This window comes from Dioscorea cayenensis, chromosome 20, assembly GCF_009730915.1.
Source record: "Dioscorea cayenensis subsp. rotundata cultivar TDr96_F1 chromosome 20, TDr96_F1_v2_PseudoChromosome.rev07_lg8_w22 25.fasta, whole genome shotgun sequence".
NCBI classification, from domain to species: Eukaryota; Viridiplantae; Streptophyta; class Magnoliopsida; order Dioscoreales; family Dioscoreaceae; genus Dioscorea; species Dioscorea cayenensis.
Genome location: NC_052490.1, coordinates 28,137,559 through 28,152,090, shown reverse-complemented (window position 1 = coordinate 28,152,090; position 14,532 = coordinate 28,137,559).

Genomic DNA, 14,532 nt, shown 5'->3' with positions numbered 1-14,532 from the left:
GGTCTCTTTGATGACGCTTGTGGCTTTTTGTCAAAAAGCCTAATTTTAATTTTATAACAACAAAAATAGTCCACCCATATAACATAGCAAAAAACCTATTGAATAACAATATATGACTCACTACAAATATATAGAATTGAAAGTAAGTTTCAAGCCTCTATGAAAGAATGAAACGGCTAAGGAGAGCTTTCCACTAGCTGCAAGCCTATCTTCTACAGTATTCCAATCTCTTGGATCAACATGTATATTAGCAAGCCCCACTTTAGAATGTAGCTTCTAAATGTCTTCAATCCTTTTTATTTCTATTATTTAAATATCTCACCTCAACTAATGTTATAAGAGGAAGTTGATCCCTCAACCCCTCACTTGCGAAGGGAAAGCTCTTTTATCACCAATGGCCCAAGCTCGGGGAGTTACTGTTTATATTTGGCAGCTTGCTGGAATGTGGGTACAGGTAAGGGTGGAGTAAGTATCTATATCGTTGATTTTAATGCTTTATTTAAATTGCAAGAAGTTGTTGTTTGGAGGCTTGATCAAGGATGGAGGCGGGAACAAAGGAACTAATGGTTGCTATGGAATTTGCTAGCCAGATGAAGGTAAGGCTGACAACTCTTTTTCTTAGCTGTCATGAGACTTGGAGAGGGATTGAAGGCATGGCAGAGGAGGATCATGGTTACATTCGAGATGCAAGAATGGGTTCACAGTAAGAGCTATCAAAGTTATACTATCCAAAGGCTCACCTTATCCCTTGGAGTTGGAATACAATTGCTGCAGCCTTAGCTAGACATGGAGCTAACATGGTTCATCTATCCCTGTTTCATAGAGGTTTGATTTTAAGAAGATGGGCTTTTTCGTTTTGATTTTAGCAGCTCTACTTTCAACTTCCATTTGTTTTTTTTTTATGGTTTTTAGTTGTTCAGGTGCTTCTTGTTTAGTGTCTTTGGTTTTTTGTTCTCTTTTTTGTTGTTCTTGGGGCCTTTGTTGTGGTCTTTTTGTGTTTGCTTCTTTTTTTTTTCCAATAAATCAGCTGCGTTGTAGCTCTCAAAAACAAAAACAAAACAAAAACAAAAAAACATAATTACCAAATGTGAGCACTTGCTAAGCCTTAGATTACCCAAAAGTGAGCACTTGCTAAACTTCTAAGCAATCAGTGAATGTTGTCTTCAACCTAATGCTCCATTCCCTTCCACACTTTAATCCCAACACTAGCACAAAGTTCAACTTCCAATCTAGAACAAGTATTCAATTTAGACACCCTTGCAACCACAATTTTCTTGTTAGATCTCACTATAACAAAACTTGCCCCTCTAGTGTTACTCTCCGAGATCTAAGATGCATCAGAGAAAAGCCAATCATAACCATCTTAATTAAGGATAAAATTATTTGATCGTATACTTCTCCATCATGAAAGAGTTAGAACAAAAGCCAATGGAGATTAGGTTTTACACCTCTGGACACTAGCTTACATGTGGCCTTCCAAAATCTTCAAGCTGTGATAGTAATGATTGAAGTAGCAAAATTGGGTTTTTTTTAGAATGGCTATTTTCAAACTTGGCACCAATAGCAATACTCTCCCATCCAATTAAGATATAAACCTATAAGTCATGCTACCCTCTTCCACACTCTTCTAATTTTGTAGCAAAGATTAAACAAGCGTCTAATATTTTCGCTCTCTAAACCACTGAAAGCACAAGTAATCACTAGACCCATGTTTAGAGAATGGAGATTGTTAACTCTCCTATGAAGCACTAACCACATAAAAAATTGTGCTCTTGGAGTCACTTTTAGCTTCCAAAAATTGCCCCAGCCACTCCATGTAAAAATTCATCATAACTCTATTTTTTAAAAATGACTAAACCACAAATGGGATTTTATTGCTATTAGATTTTGGGAACTAGACCCAATTGTTATCCTTAGCTGGATCAGTAGTTCCTATTTCCATTAAAGGTTCATTCAAAATAAGGACCATAACACTTCCTAAGTGGCTCCAAAGTCCAATCCTATCCATCGCTAAAGTTAGTAATTTACAGGTGGTTGTGCTCAACATCTATATTTAGAAAAGTAAGCTTTAAACTAATTTGAATCTCAAAACACTAAGGGTCTTTTAAAAAAGAAATCATGCTAGGGTTAACATAATTGACTCAAAGGTGAGGTTTGATAACCTCTTACAATATCCCTTAAGCACTTGGAACATTAAAAGAGAATCCTATCACCCTAGGGATCAAACATGCCATATTAAAAGTTTAGAATATCAACCGATATCACATTATTATTATTATTATTATTATTATTATTATTATTATTATTATTATTATTAAGATACTTGACAGCATTCTTGGTTATAAGACCTGTCTTAATGAGTTTTAGGTTACCAATGCCCAGACTATCCTCAAATTTCTTTGGTGTAGCCCTACTCTTACTAATTAGGGGAATGCAACTACTATTGCCACCCTTAGACTATAAGAATTTCCTAGTCTATTTGATAATGGCCTCAAGAAATTGTATCCATGATGAAATAGGCAATTAGATAATATAGACTGGTTGATATTAAAACACTATTAATAAGAATGACTGTTGACTAGATCCAAAATGCAACATTGTTTGTAGTGACAAAACCAGAGGTGAAAAAGGGCTTCAGCCCCCCTTTGGTGCCAGAGAGGCCACCCTCACGATGGGCTCACATAAGCTTGTTTGAGGGGGAAGCTTGCCCGAGGGGGAAGCCTCTCCTTGGGCAAAAAATTTCAATAGGTTTCAACCTCCCTTAGCTGTAATTATCACCGTGTGTTTTTAACATTAGATCCTAATCAAAGATGGCGAAACCCAAATCCTAATCCACTCATGACTCATTGTTATTGGGTTATTAGATTTAAATTTCGATCGGAATCCTATACCTAAAATTTTCTTTTGGCTAATTGACATGCTCTCAGACCTTGGCTCAAAATTTTTCTTTTCTAGATATCCCCTTTTCCTTAGTTGATAACTTTAAATCTTTTGATTGAATGGTTATAACTCTTCATTGCTGGATAATCAATTCATCTATTAACAGAATCTTATTTCATAATTCTTGAGGGTTTTCGAAAGTACTAGTGATTTTTTTTCTTTAGATTTTGTTTCAATTAGATTATTTGTGGCTTTGATAATTTGATGGACATTTTTTTTTCGAAATCTCATATCCAAAATTGACTTTTTATTAGCCGAAAGACTTGAGGATTGAATTTGAGGGCCATATTTGTGAGTCTTTGTATTGCATCACTATTTTGAGCCTTTGTTGACTAACTTTGGTTTTAGTTGACAAGATGAATGAGAAATATATAAATCTTTTGTTGTGTTGGGTACTCAATCTTATTAACTTAACATAATATTTTTAATTTTGATTTAAAAGACCTGTTATAATATTGAAACCTACAAATAACTGTTAATTTAAAATGTAATCAGGACACAAAGAATTAGCAGAAATTGTATCAATTTTTCTAAAATTATTTTGTAAAACTATAAGTTCAAAATGCTAGAATTGAGAATTTTGGTTATATGTCTAATAATTAGGGTTGTAAACGAGCCAAGACGAGTATATTATTCGAAGGCTCGAGCTCGATCGAGCGATTTTTTTTGTGCTCGAGCTCGGCTCACTAAAAAGCTCAAGTAGCTCGAGCTCGACTCGTTTAAGCTCGATTAACCTTTCACAGTTGGATAAAAGAGTAATTTGTAATTTAATATAGTTTATACAATTATATATTTTTTGTAATTTATATATAAATAATTTAATATTATATATATAAAAGCTCGTTTAGGCTCTCGAGCCTCACGAGCTGAGTATTTTTTGGCTCGAGCTCGGCTGATCAATGTAAATGAGCAGCTCGAGCTCGGCTCGGCTAATGAAAAATTGAATCAAATTCGAGCATTGATTGAGCCAATCTCGAGTACCTCACAAGTAACTTGGCTCATTTACACCCTTATAAATAATGCAAGTAAAGAAATTAGTATTCAAGCCACATGCTTCTAACAACAACAGTTACTCATATATCCATTCTAAATTTCATATTCATTTTTAATTTTGTGCTCTTGAAATGTAAAGTTGTTGGGAAAGTAAAACAAAATTATATATATATATATATACACACACACTTTATAGAGTGGATAATCGGATGTTTTTTTATTCAAAAATATGCACTAAAAAAGGTTAAAAGATTTACTAGTTTTCACTGTTAAAACGGTAATACCGTTTTCAATGTTTTTGATTTTTTTAATACAAATTTTCATTTTAACCCTTTAAATGTTTTTAATTATATTTATGTTTGATGGTTCCGGTGGGTGTATGTTGGGCTATGACACTCAAATTCTCACTCAAGAATTAAACAAACACACACAATCAAAACAAGAGAAAGGAGACAAGCAAATTGGCAGCCTAGTTCGGCACAACCTTGCCTATATCTGGGGGGCCAGGCCTGTAGAAACAATCCACTAAAAGAGGTATAGGAACAAGGAGCACAACACTCACTCACTCTCACAATACAAAGAATATCCTCTCTAGATTGCCCGATGGCCACACACTCAACTCTCACCGAAGAGTCTCTCACTGGTTGGCTCATCCCAAATCTTTGAGCTAGATCTCTTATATAGACGCACCGATGTCTAATAAAGTTACCTCTTTTAGAATTCTCTGCGGTTTTCTAACTTAGACATCTTCCAAAGTTAGATGTTACAACACCCAATTGCAACATGGTCCACCTTACTCAACATGACTGAGTTCTAGCCAGATGCACCCGAATCTGTGACCTTCAACCTCTTGGTTCCTTCAGTCCGTCTCGTAGCAGTTGACTTAACCCGAGCTCCTCCTGCCTGCAGCTACTTCCTTTCTCATGTCACTTCAGAAGGTCTCCCTCAACCAAGGGACGTGCCCACCAAGGCACACGCGACCCATCTCATCAAAGATAGCCACCGAAGATTTCCCGATCTTCTTTTGGTCTTCCAAATGATCTTCTTTTCGCACATGAAATATTATTACTAAACTTGATCTCATCTTCATCCAAGTTTAGCATTCAATATCTTCAAGCATGATCTTCAATCATCCATGCTTGGATCTCCAAATCTCTAATAATATTTTTTGCAATCTTCAATCAATCTCCTCATATGACTAGTCTCCATAAATAGTTCCGCCCATAGATAGCTCTTAGATCTTCCTTGACATTGAGTTACTAAATATGGTCTTGATAATCTCCTTGGCATGTCTTTACCTTATTTAGTTTGTGTCTTCAAATAGCTTCACACCAAACTAAACCTTGTGTCTTCTGATAACTTCATACCAAGTTTAACTTGTGTCTTCTAATAGTTTCATACAATCTTCATGATCTTGAATTCTTGCTAATGATAGAATATTCTTCTCTCTTCAAATAGATCTTTCTAAAAAAGAGTTCTATCAAAGATATGAATTGTCATCCAGGATCTTACCAAGGATAGACAATCATACCCAAAATAAAACTTACTTTTCTTGAAGAGATCCTATAGACTTGATGTACTTTTCAAAAATAGTTTACCATCACATAACTTTGATGAGAGGAATATCTACTAAGTAAAACCTTCAACCTTGATCTTCATAATCCTCTAAATAAAATCTCCACGTTGATCTTCATCACATGTCATGACATTATCCTTTGCCACATCATCATCCTAGTCACTTCTTCCTTTGATGAGTCATCTCTAGCAACGTCATCATTCTCTTGCCATGTCACTATATGGCTTGTCATATAATGACAATCCACGTTATCAGACGTAACAATGTTTTTAATTACCATTTCAATATTTTTCATTTTTACCATTTTAACCCTCATTTCTTTTATAATTATTTAAATAAGCAAATTAGCTTATTTATTGCTTTCTCAACCCAATTTTTTTTAATTGTTATTAAAATATTAAACATTATTTGAAATTAGAATTATTATTGTTTGAATTTTGGCTAACGAGTGAACCCAACATTGCATGATGGATCATCCCATGCCATCCGGTCTATAGACGTCCTTTCAACTCTATTGATGTGTCATTTAGACGAACCACCGGTGAAAGTAGCAGCATCGAGCTCCATGTACAATTCAAGAACTTGAATTTTAGGAAATCTTTGGTGATAGTAGAACATTATCTGAACATCATGATCGTTGCACAATTTAAATGATCGATAGCAAATCCTTCCATTGCCAGAAAAAATAGGGAGCCTGTATTTGATATGCATAACCATTTCACCATTTTCCACTTCTATGTTTTCTTCAATGATTTTCTTTAAAAATCCTAAAGAGATATCATTTTCTATGTAAAGACAAGATTGATTGTCAGACAAATATATGACACTATCTTCACTTGTTGTAATGGAACCATTGTAGCAAACTAGAACAAGTGATCTTTCTGTTATTTTTGAACAAGAGGAATATATTGCAGAGTTTGAATTTCAACAAAGTGAGTAGGGTAAGAATTAAAGCATAATAGTTGGGGGTTATATAGGGATGGATCACAAGTTTTTTTATGCTGCTTTTCTCAATTCGGGTTATGGATAACCTTGACCCTATAGAAGATTAAATTGGAGTGTTGGTGGCAATGAAAAGATAGAGAGACTCTCAAGCTAATGAGGGTGTTGGGTTAGAGGAAGATATTTATATTTGGAATAATGATAATAATGTGAAATGATTCCAATGGCAATAATAATGATAATAGTAATTTAAAATAATTCACACTTTAATAATTCCACTTTAATAATAATGAAATCATCAATAAAATAATTCCAAATAATTTCCACTCTAATAATAATTTTAAATAATCCCTACCTCAATAATTCCCACTCTAATAATAATAATTAAAATATTAATAAAATAATTTAAAATAATCCTATTTTAATATTTAATAATAATAATTCTAATTTCAAATAATGTTTTTTATTATAATAACAATTTTTTAAAAAAAAATTGGGTTAAAAAAAGCCACAAATAAACTATCTAAATAATATAAAAGAGATGATGGTTAAAATGGTAAAAATAAAAAATATTGAAATGGTAATTAAAAATAGAAATGTGATTAAAAACATTTAAAGGGTTAAAATAAAAAATTGTATAAAAAAAATTAGGGCTGTAAACGAGCAATACGTTCGTTAAAGGTTCGAAGGCTCGGCTCGTTAAGGGCTTGACTTGGCTCGTTCGTTAGTTAAATGAGTGATTCTCAAGCCCGATTATTAAGCTCGTAAAATAAACGAGAGCCGAGCCTGAACACCATCAAGCTCGGCTCGTTGAAAATTGGAACTTTTAGCTGCTCATCTAATTCATCCATTCTCCTAAACTTGTAAAGAATACAATTACAGTGAAAAACAACCATGTCTAGTTATTGGAAACAACTGATACTAATGAACATCAACTCCATCAAGATCCCTTCTAATATTTAAGGAATAAAAAAAACCTGAAACTCACAATAAATATATCAATTATTAACACATAAACCACACCTAAAAATTAATTTTTGTTTAAAACTTCATAATAAGGACATTTTAGCTATCTATCTAATCGGTTCATTCTCCAAACCTTACTCAGAGCAACATCGACAACTTTTGACCCCTGCTTCATGTCGCTATTCATCAACTTTATTTGATCAAGCAATGATGCAGCATCCTCCTCTCAAAAAAACCCGACTGATTTCCTAGACCCCACAATGGACACCAGCATAAACTTACTCGCGAAGTTACTGAGTGTGTAGACAGCCACTCCAGTTAGCCACTCCTCGATGAAGTTTTCTTTTCGAGTGACGGCGGAGGAAATCCGGGCGAAGGAGAGGTTGTTAAGTGTGGAATGGAGACTGAAGCGGGTGATAGAGTTCCATAAATGATCCAACAATAAAAAATCCCCAATGCACATCCAAACCCATAGCTCCAAACATCCGTGGCTATTCACGGCAGAGATTTACCACCATAATCCACGCTCTCCTCCCCATATTATTGATTTATTGAAGATATGAAGAGTTAGTGTTATTGAAAGAATGTTGATGTATCATTTTGGTAATTGAAGTTATATTTGGATGATTTGTTTAAGAGAGAGTAAGAATATTTGGATGGTTGGATCATGAATTGTGGTGTAAGTTCGAGGCAAGCTGATGGATGCTTTGTGTTCAGTGGAGGATAGTGTGGTCTTTTCATTATTTATATTATATATATATATATATATTTCATTGCTTTGTAATGTTTGACTAAGTGTTTTTCTTTATGAGAAAAGTGATGTGTTGATTGAAGGTGTTTTTATTGTTTGTGTTTCTTCTCTAGTTGTGTTTTCTTGTGGTGTTTGTATCAGATTGATACTTGAACTTTCTAGTTCTTCATCTACTGGAAATCTACAGTGGTATCAGAGCTTTGGTGTGAGGAGCTTGAAGAGGGTATGACTTATGGTTCAATCTCTAATCCTAATATAGTTCAGTCTTTTTTACTATTCTTTAGAGGAGAAAATTATGATAGATGAAGTGCAAAAATGAAAACCCTTTTTAGATCTTAAAATCTCTAGGGAGTGGTAGAGAAGGGTGTGATCAAAGAAGGAACTCATACTGAGAACTTGGCGAACAGTAATGATGATGCTAAAGCTTTATATCTCCTTCAACAATCTATGGAAGATAATATTTTTGATTGTATTGTGAGATTCACAAGTGCAAAAGAATAATGAGAGCATATTCAAACTGAGAATCATGGATCCTCTCGAATTATCTCTGTGAGAAGACAGACTCTTAAACAGAAATTTGAAGTTTTACAAATGAGAGAAGATGAAAGAGTTCATCAATATGTGTCAAGGGTTATTACTCTTGTGAACCAAATTAAAGGGCTTGGCTATGACTTGGAAGAGAAGGAAGTTGTTTCAAAGGTGATGAGAAGTTTAACTCTCAAATATGATTATGTGATTACTTCTATAGAAGAAGCTAGAGATGTTGATTAATTGTTTTTAAATGAGCTGAGTGACAGTCTGCAAGCTTATGAAGCAAAATTTAATAGATTTGTAGATCAACCAACAGACAAGGTTCTTTATGTGAAGGGGGAGGCATTTAAAAGCAGTGGTGATCCTGAAGAGAGTGAAAATTGGTCAACTGAATTTTATAGAGGAAGTGGATATGCAAGAGGAAGAGATAAAGGTTTAAGAGGTAGAGAAAGAGGATATGATGGTGGAAGAGGAGATATGGATAGTGCAAGAGGGAATTTTGATGCTTCCAGAGGATATTCTCTTGGTTCTCAGAATTACTTTCAACTAGAACAACAGTATGAAAAAGGTGGTCAAAGGTAATTTAATAGAAGAACAACTAGTTAAAGAGGTGGAAGAGGTTCCTATTAGGGAGTTCAGTGTTTACATTGTGGGATATATGGTTACATCAAAGCTCGTTGTTGGTCTCTAAATAGACCTCATGAGAAAAATACTAACCCTGAAGAAGATCAATTGTCAAGTAATGTTGGTAGTTTATTTATGGTACATGAGTCTGATGTGAAGAATTATTAAGATAATTCAACTATTTGGCTTTTAGACAGTGGATGTTTGATAAGTTTTTGTGTGAACATATTTCTTTATATGGTTTACATGCATTAAGCATCATTTTTATCATGTTTTATGTCTCATAAATTGTATTTGGTGTTTCTTTGTGCAAAGAACCAAAGAATTCAATTTGGAAGTCTTTTGTGCAACACAAGGATCAAGACACAAGTGGAGTTCTTACATATAGGGGTGTGTGCCAACTTCCGAAAGAATTCAAGCTAGATTGAAAGTTGGAAGGGTACAAAGGTAGCCACATTCCCATGTCCCGACTTGTGTGAAGACTTCAAGAACCTTATTACCTACCATACGAGCGTGTGCCCATCCGTGTGGTCTCAAGAGAAGGAGAATTTTTGGAGCATGATTCAAGAAACTACTGTAGTAGTGCTATATATAATCACTATAGCAAAATACTGTATCAGCACTGTAGTAGTTACTGTACATGACCTAGTGAAAATTCCACCTGGGCAGGTGAAAAAATCTGCAGCCCACCCAAGCGTATTGCAGTCCACCTTAGCGGGTAGAGGCACATGACAGACATGAGTATTTGAGTTAAAAAGCCTGATTTGCCCTATTCTTGGGAGACTTTTTCACGGCTTTTGAGAGGCAAGGTGGCTAGGGTTTGGAGAGGAGGTCTTTGCGGCTTTGGGAAAGCTTCTTCACCAACTTTGATCGATTGCCCTTCGTCATAGCATCAGGGAAGCCATTGGTGACCTAGCTTCGGAGAGGAATCCATCAAGACGTTGAAGCTACCCATGAAGGCCATCATCACGAATTGAAAGGGGTTTATTTCCATAGCATTTATAGATTTCTATCCTTTTAGGGGCCGTTTGGTTGCAAGGAGTGGAATGGAAAGGAGTGAAAGAGTAATGAGAATGAGGGAGATTGGAAGAGGAATGGAAATGAAAACTATGTTTGGTTGGGAGGATTAAAGAGGTAGTTTATTGGGAATGAGAAAAGTAAAAAAGGGAAATATGATAAAATGACTATTATGCCCTTTATACAAATGAGTTGTGAGGATTATGTTTTTAAAAAATATTTAAATATTAAAGTAAATTAATTATTATAAATAAATATTTAATTTTAATAAGTCACCAAATCTCAAATTTTTTTTGTTAACATCAATAATTAGCAAATAATTAACTATAATAATTAATTAATTACCAATTTTAATATACTTTTAAATAAATATATTATGAATAATAATAATTATTTTTTTAGCCGTTAATATTGATTAATTTCTACATTTATTATTAATATTATAATAAATAATTAATTAGCTAATCTATATAATCAATTATAAATTGGAGATATGTATTTACACAAGGGCAATATAGTCATTTCATGAGTAAGGAATCAAGAATCCCCCCATTTTTCTCATGATTGTGAATACCCCTCCACAACCCCTTCACTCCTTCCTCAATCCTCTCCCACTCCCATTACTCCACATCCAAACAAATGCTTACCCAATGTAAAGAGTCATTCCCACTCCACTACTCCAAACCAAACGCCCCCTTATTATTTGTTCTATAGTTAGCTAAACCCAAGTGGGTATTTAGGCATATGTATCTTAGGATTTTATTCTTTCTATTGATTCACATTATATTTTCATCTTAATCCGAGTTAAGTTGAGTTTTAATCTTATGTTCTTTATACTTTTTTGCCTTAATGATCTTATGATTGTTTGGTTTGCATGATTTATTCACCTTTGTGTGTGTGTGTGTGTGTGTGTGTGTGAGAGAGAGAGAGAGAGAGAGAGAGAGAGGTCTCCATTAGGGTTAGAATCGCAAGATTAAAGAGGGTTGAGAGGGTGAGTCATGAGATAGTGGGGTGTCCTTTTTCCTCTCTGATTGGTGTACTCTATCTCTGTATTTCCTAAGTTTTATGCAACCATATGTGGTGTGAGGTGTGAGGTGTTGAGAGAGTTCTCCACAGGGACCTCATAGGGGGTCAGGGACCTTTCACCTAGAGGTAGGGTTAGGTCTAATTTTAGGAATCGGGTACACCCTTTGGAATCTCTAGAGTGCTTAGCGGTCATATGTGGTGTGAGGTGTTAAGACTAAAAGATTTCTCCACCGGGACCTCATAGGTGACTAGTCTCGGTGATCTGAAAGTAGAATCCGATTATCGTTAGATTTCCATGACTTAACTAGCTCGGGTTAGAAACACTTTGTGAATCTTATGCTTAACGTTTAATCCTAGGGGGAGCATCACCCAGATACCTCATTTTCATTAATTGACTCTCTTTCATTTTTATTCTTGCTTACTTGCTTGTGACATTCATATTTTCGTGATTTAGTTCGCTTGATCACATTCTTGATTCTGACTAGATAACTCAGAAGTAGCCATTATTAATACTTCTATTCCTTGTGGATTTGACTACCCTACCCAGTGGGTACACTTTATTACTTGAGTGACCAATGCACTTGTGAACTCACGTAAGGGGTGTGTCAATGTTCTCATTATATGACAGGCAAGAAAGCTCTTTTTACTCAATTGGATGAATCTTTGTCACGTAGTGAAACTAGGAAATGATCACGTAAGGGTCTGTTGCAGTTACTCTTCAGAGTGGAGAAAAGAAATTCATGCATGATGTCTATTATGTGCCAAGATTAGCACATAATTTACTTGATATAGGTCAACTGGATGTCAGTGGTAATACCATCAATTTCAAGAACAAGGAGTGAAATGTTCTACATTCAAGAACTGGTGAGAAATTACTGAATGTGAAGAAAAATAATAACAATCTTTATCTTGTGGAATTGTCTAGAGTTGAAATTGTAAATGTGATTGTGAAAGAAGATAATGTTTTATTGCTATGGCATCAGAGATTTGGTCATCTACATCTGTAGGGTCTGCAAGCTCTTAAACAACAAGAAATGGTTGTTGGTTTACAAAGTTTACGGAAGTTCAAACATTGTGAAGCTTGTATCTATGGAAAGTTAGCAAGGAAGTCTTTCACTAAAGATAGATCATGGAGAGCCAAAGACCTACTACATTTAGTTCATGCTGATGTCTGTGGGCCAATGCAAACTGAGTCATTTGGAGGGAACATGTATTTCCTTTTGTTTATTGATGACTATACTAGAATGTATTGGGTTTATATATTGAAGTATAAGCATGAAATTTTTCCTTGTTTTTAAGACTTTGTTTCTCTTGTTGAGAGACATACAAATCAGAAACTGAGAATGTTAAGAACAGATAAAGGTGGAGAGTTTGTTTCAAGGAAATTTAATTTGTTTTTTAATAGGTTAGGAATTAAGCATGAACTCTCAGCACCCTATTCTCCTTAGGAAAATAGAGTTGCAGAGAGAAAGAATAGAACTCTGGTGGAGAGAGCTCAAACCATGATGAAAGCCAAAAGTCTTTCTGTAAAATTTAGGGCAGAAGTAGTGTTAACAACAGCATATTTTTCCAACATTTTCTCCTACTCAGGCGGTGAAAGAAAAGACTCCACATGAGGTTTGGTTTGGTGTAAAACCTGAAGTGACTCATTTGAAGGCTTTTGGATGTCTTGCTTTTCCTAAAGTAATTGCTCAGAAGACATAGAAGCTAGATGAGAGGGCTTAGAAAGGTATTTTCATTTGTTATAGCCAAAATACCAAAGCTTACAAAATTTAAATCCCTAATTCTGAAAAATTAATTCTGAGTAGAGATGTCTATTTTATGGAGGATAAGCATTGGATTTGGAATGAAGAAGAATTCACAGAGAAAGAATCTGTGTTACAAGATTGTGCAGGAAGGAATTCTATCATCATTAGTCTTATTGGGAGTGGAGTTTCACATAATTCTCAAGTTGATTTTATAATTGCCTCTGGGTTAGAAAGCAGTAGTTCACCAAGTAGACAAATAAGGAAAGAAAGGGTTATCAATGTGGATGAGTCTCTGATTCAAAGAGTGAGATCACTGAGAGAAGTTTATGAAAGCTGCAGCTTTGCTTTATGTGTTTCTGATCCTGAAAGGTTTGAAGAAGCTAAAAAAATGGAAGTTTGGAGGAAAGTAATGGGTGAAGAAATTAACTCCATTGAGAATAATAAGACATGGCAATTATGTGAATTACCAACAGACAAGAGGTTGATAGGTGTAAAGTGGATCTATAAAACTAAATTCAAACCAAATGGAGAAGTAGACAAGTAAAAAGCTAGACTAGTAGCTAAAGGTTATAATCAGGAGTATGGAGTGGATTATGAGGAAGTCTTTGATCCAGTAGTGAGAATTGACACTATGAGAATTTTCTTGGCTCTAGTAACTTATAAACAATGGACAGTTTTTCAATTGGATGTGAAATCTGCCTTTGTGAATGGTTTTCTTGAAAAAGATGCTTATATAGCAAAGGCAAGGGGATTTGAAATTCCAGGCAAAGAGAACATGGTATATAAACTAATCAAGGCTCTTTATGGTCTGAAACAAGCTCCTAGAGCTTGGTATGGAAGACTAGATGCTTGGTTGAAATCACAGGGTTGTCAAAGAAGTCAGATGGAACATACTTTGTACAAAAAGGTTGAAGAAAATGGAGATATGTTGCTAGTATGTGCTTATGTGGATGACCATATATATATATATGAGTTCTTCATTAGTACAAGCAGAAAAATTTAGAGCAGAAATGAAAAAAGTATTTGAAAAGAATGAGTTAGGCGTGATGAGATATTTCTTGGGCTTTGAAATTTAGCAAGATTAGGTTGGAATACATTTATCTCAAAAGAAATACACAAAAGATTTATTGAAGTTGTTTCACATGCAGGATTCCAAGCTTGCAAGTGTTCCAATGACAGCTGAAACAAAGCAACAGATTTTTGGGAATTCTGAGGAAGCTAATGCAACTTGATATAGAAGCCTGATTGGTAAGTTGCTCTATCTAACACATACTAGGCCAGACATCTTGTTTGCAGTTCATTTATTATCCCGATTTATGGCAAAGCCCACTAAAGTTCAATTTGCTGCAGCTAAGTATGTCCTCAGATATCTTGCTGGCTCAGTAGATTATGGTATTCAATACTATAGTGGAGTTTAT